Below are 8,647 nucleotides of genomic sequence, written 5' to 3'. Positions count from 1 at the left end.
ATAACAGCTTCTACCAGCTGAGATTCTCCCTTCTCCATATGCAAATGATAATGATATGACTGATGTCAGAAAAATCGCCTTTCTTTTTCTGTAATCTTTTCCTTGCGCTGCTTCCATTCAACTCTCATTGCCTTTTGCATATATTTTATCAAGGATAGCTTCATGCTACTAAATCTGTTTTTCCCTCTGTCGCTGCTGTTTTCCAAATACAAAGCAAGCGAGCGGCGGGGATCGTCTTTGCTCTGCTCTCTTACGCTGTGCCTGTCGTGGTGGAACGGTGGCCTGCGACTCGCGTGGCTGCAGAGGGAAGTTAGGAGCGTCTGGTTCAAAAGCTGACTTCACAGAGTGATGCCAGAGCTGTTTGCAGCCTGCTTGATGACAATTCTCCTTCAGAAACTCTTAATTAGGGCAAAAAGCTCATGATAGAGATTAGCATTAGTATTGGTTCTATTGCAAGACCACAAGAAATAGATTTTGCCCAAAAGTTGTACTTGCTTTGGAAGGTCATGAAGGCTACTGTCTCTTTCAAAATCAGAAAAGATTTTGTCCCTTCAAAATGAAAGGCCATGGAAGAACCTTTTTTGGGGTATAGCTCCCCAAGGCGCCGTGTTTTCAGCCTCGTTCCGTATGCAGCTGCCGTTCTGTATGCAGCCTACATTGTTTTGACATTCGTTGATGCATCACTTACCCCAAAAATGTCTGGAGCACTCCAATTTTAGGAGACCTACATAATATAGCAGTTGGGGGAAGAAGGTGCGGCACATAAAAATAGTGCCTTTGGACTGTGGGCCAGTTAATTGCATTTATTTAGAGAGCTCCTGTGTAGGAAATCTTGATGAATGGGGGTTTTGTGGAAGTTCACCCTATTTTTTTTGTTGTTTTATTTGTCCAGATCATTCATACCTGTGTGACATTTGTGCCTAATGGCAGTGAGTTGTGCCTACACATGCAGTCTGTGAGAGGGAGATCCGTTTCATGGAGTACATGCCTTTTTTATGAAATACGAGAACTCAAAAGGTCTATTTTGCCCTAATCCATATACCCTTTTTTCTCTTTTTTCTCTTTTTTCCTCTCTTTTTTTTTAAATAAGCCGTGTAGAAACTAACTGGTTTTACAATATGCCAGGAATTGTCATCCTAAAGGGTTTCCTCCTGCTGCTGTCATTAACAGCCTTACCAGTGCTGCTCACCCCAGGAATACTTTATAACACCTCGCATCTGAAATATGATCCAAAGATAACCGAGCCTTGAAGTTCAGTGTTGAAGCCCTCTAAAAAATTAACCTCAGAAACAGGGTAAGAACTTCCATTTTCTAAGCCCAAACTCTTGTGAGACAGAGACCCCAAGTTCTCCAGGACGAAGGTTAAATGCAGAATGAGGAAAGGTACGGAGATGTGAAGAGAAACACGCGCTCAAGGCCACGCAGCAGGTCGGCGGCCGGGAGAGGACATAATCCAGGGGTGACCCTGGCCATGGCCCCCTGTTTTGGGGCACCCAGCCAGTTTTGCATCAGGAATTGTGTCTGCATGACGTAGTTTGTATTGTTTTGAAGGCGGTTCCGTAGGAGGACAGTAGAAACAACAGCGTATTGAATCAGTGTGAACAGCTTCTGGTAAGAAAAAAGATCTGATTTTGATATGTTATTTTCTTATAAGGGGGGAAAAATAGGGTCAGGATCTCGATGCCCGCTGGGCAAACTACAATCCAAGCTATTTCTACAGGATGGTTTAAAAAAAAATTAAACACTCTTTGCGTTAATCATGTTCTCCGGAGTTTGCTTTTGCCTGAAGTGACTTTTTGCATCTCTGTTGTGATGGCACTTGTTGGCCCGCCGTCAATACAGGGCGACTTCAACTCCATCGGAGGCACTGATGCATTTGGGATAGTTTGTGTGTCCGATAATTGGAAGTACGTGTTTATTCTCGATTTTTCCGTTCTCAGCACTTGTCTCAATGAAATCCAGGGCACAGGATCTGGAACAGAATGTGTGTATCTTGTCTGCAGGAGGTTATCCAACTTTAAAAAAAAAAAAGAAAAACCAACTAGTGATCATCATTTCAATGCTTTCCTTTTAAAGATGCTGGCGTGTTTCCAATCTGAAGAAGAAATCCTTGTATGATGCAGCCATACATGGCCTTACTGTAAAATTGACATGCTCTTAAATAATTTAAAAGGGGGATACTTTAATTTTGAAAAAGGATGCTGGAGGAAGGAGGTTAAAGGAAGCTTTTAGTCATCTCTAAGGTTGGATTTATTGATCTAGTGATCAATCCCTTTCTCTTTCCTGAATTTAAAGCTAATGGGAGACTGTGGTCAGGGATGAGTGGCTTTTAGTTAAGGTTTTTGACTCTTATAAATAATACAACAAATGTCCTAGTAAGTAATAAGAAATAAGATATTCGCTCATTCCTTTTAAATAGAACAAATGTGGCAAACAAGGCTCAGCTGTAATTTCTGAAGTCATTTATTAGACAAATTGCTCTTCTCTACTTCTTTTACAAGAGAGACATAAACCATTATATTATTTATTAATGAATCATAGCCATTAAGATGATAAATCAAATTATCAGCTTCCTGTCTCTCCTTGGTTTTAATAATTTTTTATAGTTCATGCAATATAAAGACAGCTTCCTTCCTATGAAACAAGAGACCTTCAGAGACCTTTTTATTGTAAACGTACATTTCCTTCCCATTTTTAAGTATATCCTAGTGATTTTCTCTGTCAATTTTATCGGCAATAAAAATCCAATAAGGAACTTGTACATTGATTCAGTAGAGCAAAGTTAGCTATGAAGTAAGTGATTTTGGTTAACCTCTGAAACAACATAGTACTGGGAAAAGCAGTTAAAGGGTTTTTTCTGCCACCCCTAAATGTGCATGGCAGCATCATACATCTACTGGAGAGAAACCTTGACACAAGCTCGAATACCGATAGCAGGGCCTGTCTCAAAAGCTTTAATATGAGCTCTGCAGCAGCAGGGCTTTTTTAATACATCGGCGCTTACTCTTTCTGGTAATTCACAGAGCCAGAACGTCCTTGCCTCCTCCCATAAGGCAGGGGAGCTAAGGTTATTCTGTGAGCCGGGGGCATTACACGCATCCTTTCCTCCCTTGCTTTCCGCCTGCATAGGTCTGGTTCAGCATCTGAAACAGCCGTAGGACGAGCCGAGCCGCGCAGTGACATGGCATGGGTGGAGAGGGTGTCCATTCAGAAAGAAACGCATATTGATTTCCATTCCAAACAGTGGCAGCTAACTGGTTTTCAACTTGATCGTCCTTGTTAAATACTACTCTCAGGAAGTGCCGATGAGGTCAGGGTTCCAGAGGATGGAAGGAGAGCCTCCGTCTGCATTGCTAGAAATACTCATCTGTGCTACAGTGTAAAAATCAATACTTGTTTACTCAACTCTATGAATAATAGAGTTTTGAATGTAAATATATAATTCATGCATCTCAAATCTATAGCATGAGGCTGATGAGAGTTGCAGTAACTTCCGTCCTCCCTACATCCATTTTAAAAATCCCCTGGGTGTCTGAGTGATACGTTATCTGGCCAAAATGCATCCTCGGCCCAGCCGCCCCGCAGGCAGGTCATTAACGAACACCTTCCCGCAGGGCTCCTCGGGGGTCAGGGCAGACTGCCAAGCGCCCCAAGGATGTCCTCGCATGGGTACTCCCGTTATTTTAGTGCCAGAGAGAACCCCGTCAAGGGCATGCATTCGGGACCGGTCAGAGGGATGTCTGGATCAGAGCGCGGGGCTCCCGTGGTGCCACGGTGTCGTTACAAGTCGTAGCAGGCTCATTAGCTCATTAAGGATGTCTGGCCACTGTAGAGGGCCAAAGCCAGAGTCCCTCTGCTAAAGCTGGCCCTTGTGAATATGGGACCCTCTTCCCGCCCCCGGTGCAGAGATACGAGGGCAACTGCCTTGTGGGGCAGCTGCTGCTCAGGCAGCGGCACCTCCACGTTCCCACCGTGGTGGCGATGCCTCTTTGCAAAGAGCATGCCCTGTAAAATCCAAAAACATCCGTTTCCCAGCCTTCTTCATTATGCTTGTGGCTCTTGCATATCCAAATGGTGGAGCGGGAAAGACACCAGGTTTGTGTTATGTGTTGTAATTCGACAGCACAAAACCGTTGCTGGAAAGTACCAACTTAAGAAAGATTTGAATCCAGCTTCACAGTAGGATGCCCTGTTGGCTGTCTGGGAGCTCTTCCATCTTATTTTCCTTATTTTTCTTTATAATTCTTCAGGGGGAAAGAGAAATCTTAGTGCCAGCCAAGAGCATCTCTGAGTTTGTCTCAGTTGAACGGGTTCATGGTCAGACCTTTGGGGGTTTTTTTAACGTGCATCAATTGGAATAGATTACAGGCCATTGCTTGTGCTAACGTGGGGGTTTTTGTTTAAGGAGAAGGCTGAGCTTGTCTTTTGTAGCAGTTACGTGATTGTGTTTCTAGGTCAGGTTTTTATGTGTAGTCACATGAAGTTTCAATTTGGACAAAACACCCGGTAAGGGTCTTGATGCTTGATGCTGTTATGATTAGAAAGTTGTCTGATCAAATTTTGTTTCCAATTAAAAAAATTGGATTAGCTCTCAGACTGAGACCTTCACTGTTATTTTTAGTCTACAACTAATGAACCCCTGAAAATAGAGTGTATAATGAAAATACGGTGATTGGTTCTGCTGGGATGGTTGGGAAAATACATTAGCAGATCAGAAAGGGTAATAAATCTTCTGTCACAACCTTCCTCATTAAACCAGATAATTTGAAATTGCCTCTAGTGTATTAAACAGTTCATTATTTTGTAGGGGAGCAACACACAAGACAAGAGAGTAGTGTTCTTTTAATTGATATCCAAAGCCTGAAAAAAGAAGATCAAGCAAATTTAGTCAAGAAAAATCAATCTGAGCACTGGCTGCGTTGCTATCCAACTCATTCAGAGCCATCCAAAATGTCATGTCCTCTGACTCAGGGGAAGGAGGAAAGGTGTCTAGAAAATACTGGGAGAGAGATGGGCAGAGGGAAGGGAATAGCCCTACTAAATCTGACGTAGTCTTTTTCTCCACCAGCACAGTTGGAAGATCAGATAATTCCAGGTTTGTGGGTATTTTTCCTGATGGTTTTAGTACATTAGAAATGAACAGCCCCTGGATTTAATCTCTTTACTTTATCAGCACCTTCATGTTATTCCAGAAGCATCTAATGCTTCAAACAGGTGAAGGGTGCCGTCAGCCTGAGGGAAGGGTGTCTGTAGGAGCGTGAAAGATAACCTGAGCAGGAAAGTGCAGCCCCCGGGCTTGTGTCAGCCCTGGTGTGGCCAGCAGGAGCCGGGCAGGGATGGGGCCCCTGTGCTCGGCACTGGGGAGGCCCCACCTCAAATGCTGGGCTCAGGTTTGGGCCCCTCGGGACAAGGAGGCCCTTGAGGGGCTGGAGCGTGTCCAGAGAAGGGCAGCGGGGCTGGGGCAGGGTCTGGAGCACAAGTGTGCTGGGGGGCGGCTGAGGGGGCTGGGGGGGTTTAGCCTGGAGAAGAGGGGGCTGAGGGGAGCCCTTCTCACTCTCTGCAGCTGCCTGAGAGGGGCTGGAGTGAGGGGGGGGCTGGTCTCTGCTCCCAAGTCACCAGTGACAGGACGAGAGGGAACGGCCTCAAGCTGCGTCAGGGGAGGTTTAGGTGGATATTAGGAAAAATGTCTTCACTGCAAGAGTGGTCAGGCCCTGGCACAGGCTGCCCAGAGAGGTGGGGGAGTCACCATCCCTGGGGGGGTTCAGAAAACATGCAGATGTGGCACTTGGGGCCATGGTTTAGGAGGCCTGGGGGTGTTGGGTTGGTGGATGGACTTGATGATCTTAGAGGTCTTTTCCAGCCTTAATGATTCTATGAATCTAAGAAGGGGGAATTTGGGGTAACAGCTGAGCTGAGGAAGGAAGCCAGTGCCGGGGTGCAACACCGGCTTTTCTCTGTATGGCTGCCTATGGCCTCTCGTCAGTAGGAATAGGAAATCTCCAGCCTAGTGTTTTTGGCAAGGAGTATCTCTGCATGATCTTCAGCCTCCCCAGCAATTCCTCATTTTTCAGGACGCCTTTGACCTGGCAAGCTGAAGGCTTTTCTTGTCCGTCTCTTTACAGCTCAAACACTGGCATTACACTAGAAGATGCCTGAGATCTCGCTGCCGCCAAGCTAGTGCAGGGTTGGTGACAGGGAACATCCTGTCATTTTTATACTTCTGTCATTTTTTATACTCTCCCAGCCAAATTATATCCTGGTGTGATGCTGCTGGCTCTGGTATCCTTGTACACAGGGAATATTGGTCCCGTGCCCAAAGAGAGGGCAAATGCGAAGGGGAAATAGAATTTTTATTGGGGAAGATATCTTCAAAGGTGGCACTGAGTGGGAGGGTGTGAGTTTGAGTATGCCAGCCGGATGAGGCACTTGCCCTTTGTCTCTGTTACTTTGATTCACTAAGAACACACGCATTTATTAAGATAATAAAAAAAACAACCCAAAAACATTCATTCTTTGAGCAAATGCCTCTTCCCGAGTCCTCCTCTCCTTCAAGCGAGTAAAAAAAAATAATCAGCTCTCACCCTTCCCAGCCAGCCTTTCTCCCACATGAGCAAGGCCCGGTCTCTGCTGGATATTCCCTCCTGACAGGATCTTCTGCTACCATAGGTACGATCTGTTGGTACAAATTACCTGAGTGGGCGGCAGATTCTTGGCTAGACAAAAGACCAGCCAAGGAATAAAAGGGTCCTTTCTTCCACATGAGTCAGGGGGATGCACTGAATACTTTGATACTGTTCTTCATTTAATAGCAAAAGCGCAAGTAAATAATCCCTTGCTTTAGCTGATGCGCTCCTTTATTGTGATTCCAGGCAGACAGGATCATTGAGGGGGAAAGGAAGGGGGAGGATGGAGAAGACCTAAAGGGAAGGAAGGGGGAGGCAGGGAAACTGGGGAACCAGAATTGCCTGTTTCCAAGGGCTTCCCAAACCAAGCATGGTGCCCCTGCTCTTTAATCTCCTGTCCTTCCTCCCCCAGACTGTACTCTTAACTGCTTTGATACCCCCACACTGGAACCAAATAGCACTCCCAAAAGTGCATTTTGGAGCTCTGCTTGTCAAATGTTCGGCCACATTAGGGTAGAAATTATTCCAGATAAATTTGTTCAATGCTTTATGAGCTAAAAATGGCACATTTATTATCACACAAATAACATACAGGGTTAGCAAATTAAATTTAATGTTGTAGCAGCTGAAATCACAAGTGCAGCTGATGCACCTTAGCCTGCAACGCACAGTGGTAGGAAGCAAAGCAAAAAGACGTACACCTCCGTCCATCTTACGTTGGCTGGAGTACTGTTGCGAGCATCCAAAATTATTTCTTTCACTGCCTCTGCCAGGTTCGGCTTCGTTGTATTTGTACTCTAACACAAGACTTTTACACCGACTTATCTAGTTTTACCTAGAACATGTGAATGGCCATGCCAGGCTGGGCCAAAAGCCCGTCTAGCGGAGTGCCCCAATCCCAACAGTGGCCCCAAGAGAAGGCTTAAGGAAGAGGAGCTCCAGTAGTGGCCAGCCCGGTTCAGCACTGGGTGCTTCACTTGTCTCAAAATAAGCATTACTGGAAGTGAAAATGTTATGAAGTTATTTTGGATGAGGCTCTGAACGGCTGTATGCTGGTGGTTTCACGGTCTAAATCGGATCGTGTGTCTTAATTTCCCACAGCAGGGAGATTCATTGCAAACAAATTACTGCAAATCAGTGAACGCATGAGAGTAGATCTCCACAAAAGTATACTTAATTCATTTGCCAATCACAGTTCATTTTTAGTGGTGAAAATATATTTTAGCAGGCATGAAATGTATACTTTGTCTGAAAGAAAAGTAATTTCCAGCAGTATCAGACCTAACTACAGTTCTGGCTGTTAAACCTTTGCTGAGAGGGAAAGAGTCCATTCATTTTTTACTGCACTTCAGCATAATCGTTTTGGAGATTGATCCTGCAACCCGTGCTGCCTACTTGTTCTTCAGAAACAATTTGTGTGATTAGGAGCTATTCAGAAGTTTAAATAACATTGCGCTTGTTGTTTTTACCTCCTGTTACTTTGTTAAACCTGCTGTTCAAATAGTGGAGCTGGGGGAAGGTCTCCTGTTCGGGGAGTTGGTTCTTTCTGCTATTTTGGCAGCACATCTTGTTGTTTTCCCAGAATGTGTTTAGCTAAAGTAGTGCCGAGGAAGGAGTGTGACACGGTCCAGAACAAGACTGGTTTTCTCAGGTCCCCAACCGGCCCGGACCCTGCGATGCCGGGCTGAAATATTACCGAGGAAGTGTTATTCATCTTCGTTATTCGTATTGCAACAGTAGCTCGATACTGCTAATCTCGACACTAAAACAAGGAGATGCTCCATCTCCCGAAGAATTTCAAGTCCAAGCATAAAATGGGAAGCGATATATGAATCTAGGGGCGGAGGCGGCGGGGAGCGGGCTCTGCAGCAGTGGCTCTAACCCAGCCCGCGGCAGCAGTCATGGGATGGGGAATCAAAGGACGGGAATTTCCTGGAGGAGGAGGAGGAGGAGAACAAGCTCCTGCCAAACCGAGCAAAGGCGACGGGGGGACCTGGGAAAGCAGGCGGCAGCCGGGAGCGGAG

This window comes from Phalacrocorax aristotelis, chromosome 9, assembly GCF_949628215.1.
Source record: "Phalacrocorax aristotelis chromosome 9, bGulAri2.1, whole genome shotgun sequence".
Lineage (NCBI taxonomy): Eukaryota > Metazoa > Chordata > Aves > Suliformes > Phalacrocoracidae > Phalacrocorax > Phalacrocorax aristotelis.
This window is presented reverse-complemented; position numbering follows the sequence as displayed.